This window comes from Oncorhynchus clarkii, chromosome 33, assembly GCF_045791955.1.
Source record: "Oncorhynchus clarkii lewisi isolate Uvic-CL-2024 chromosome 33, UVic_Ocla_1.0, whole genome shotgun sequence".
NCBI classification, from domain to species: Eukaryota; Metazoa; Chordata; class Actinopteri; order Salmoniformes; family Salmonidae; genus Oncorhynchus; species Oncorhynchus clarkii.
Window position 1 is genome coordinate 39,220,643 of NC_092179.1, and position 1,089 is coordinate 39,221,731.

Consider the following 1,089-nt stretch of genomic DNA (forward strand, 5'->3'; position numbering starts at 1 on the left):
GAGGTTTTGTGTTTAGTGTTTTCAGGAAATGGAGCAAGGTTTCAGAAATTGTGTTTTAGCAATTGAGAAAAACTGTAAGTGGGAAACAAACATATGATTGAGTCAAAGTAAAGAAATGAGTGTATGTGAGAGATATGTTTACTGTTCATTTTTATTGTTCATTTCTCTTTTGTTTATTATCTACTTCACTAGCTTTGGAAATGTTAACATATGTTTATCATGCTACTAAAGCCCCTTGAATTGAAATGGAATTGTGTGAGAGAGAGAGAGAGAGAGAGAGAGAGAGAGAGAGAGAGAGAGACAGAGAGAGAGAGAGAGAGACAGAGAGAGAGAGAGACAGAGAGACAGAGAGAGTGACAGAGAGAGTGAGAGAGAGTGAGAGAGTGAGAGAGAGAGTGAGTGAGTGAGTGAGAGAGTGAGTGAGTGAGTGAGTGAGTGAGTGAGTGAGTGAGTGAGTGAGTGAGTGCGTAAATGTGTGCTTGTGTGTCGTTTTTTAACAGTCCATTGTTGTCTAAATTCCGTCTTCCAAGAGTGGACACTCCACTGGTCAGGTCAAGATGATGACGTCTCTCTAAATGTATGTTGTGACTTCTGTTTAGACCAACGATGCTGTTGTCCAGAGGAAGGCTGTGAACGAGTTCAAAGAGGTCTACCAGAGAGCTTCCCAGCTGGGGACCATTCTCCATCAGAGAGCTGAGAAGGTCACACAGAGCTGAGACCAGACAGAACCACCAACTGACTGATTGAAGACAGAGACTACAGACTGTAATATATTAGGAAGACAGAGGAGACTACAGACTGTAATACATTAGGAAGACAGAGGAGACTACAGACTGTAATACATTAGGAAGACAGAGGAGACTACAGACTGTAATGCATTAGGAAAGTGTGATGTCATTTCACTGCCGGTATCCACTTCAAGAGCAGAACCTGCAGAAATAAAAACTCAACCGAACACCTTTTAAAAGGGATCGGGTAGAAGTAAATTAATCCATATAATTTCATATATTACTTGAAATGGGCGTGTTTTCATGAATTGAATGATATAATCTTGTAGTGCAGTCAAAAACAGGAGAAGTGGATACCTGA